We start from the raw sequence: 745 nt of genomic DNA, 5'->3' as shown, positions 1-745 counted from the left end.
GACCTTGGTGTGCAGACTGTTGACTGAGACCTTATTTTCACCCCCGGTGGGCCCTTGCTGGGGGTGCCTGGGAGGTGGCAGTGAGCTGAGCGCTTCTGTCTTCTGCAGTGGACCCCTAGACATTGCAGAATATTTACATCGGTCCGTTTGTCGTTGTCTCGAGACAGGAGCTCCAGGAACAGAAATCTAGAAGGTCTGTCTCTGCTCAGGTGTGCTTCGTGGGTCACACGGGCGGTTACTGACCCGAAGCCCCCTTTCCCGTGCTTGGTGGGTGGGCGGCTTTGTCACCAGGAGATTCTAAGACAGGGAGGGTATGAGGCAGCAGGGTTTGTTTCTGAGAAATTTAAGGGGCGTCTCAGCCGACGTGGGCTGCTGGAACAACACGCAAGCCGGGCGCATCTCTCTCCTGCAGCCCTGGATGCTGGAAGTGGAGGTCCGGGGGCTGGCAGATCTGGTCGGGCCCCTTCCCCCTGCAGACACCACCTTCTCACTGTGTCTACGAGTGGGCAGGGCGAGCTCTGGGCTCTCTTTCCTTGCAAGGGTGCTAGTCCCATCGTGAGGACCCCATCATGAGGACCCCACCCCTGACCTCCCAAAGGCCCCACCTCCAAATACTGTCCCACTGGGGGTCTGGGCTTCCAAAGACAGATTTTGGGGGAGAGGAGGGTTCGGTCGTCCATAACAGAGGTGTGGCTGAGGCTAGCAAGAAAGCAGTATGTTTCGTGAGTCGTTACTCTGGGGGAAG

The sequence above is a fragment of the Neovison vison genome, chromosome 5, assembly GCF_020171115.1.
Source record: "Neovison vison isolate M4711 chromosome 5, ASM_NN_V1, whole genome shotgun sequence".
NCBI classification, from domain to species: domain Eukaryota; kingdom Metazoa; phylum Chordata; class Mammalia; order Carnivora; family Mustelidae; genus Neogale; species Neogale vison.
The sequence above is the reverse complement of the archived record's forward strand: the minus strand, read 5'-3'. Positions refer to the sequence as shown.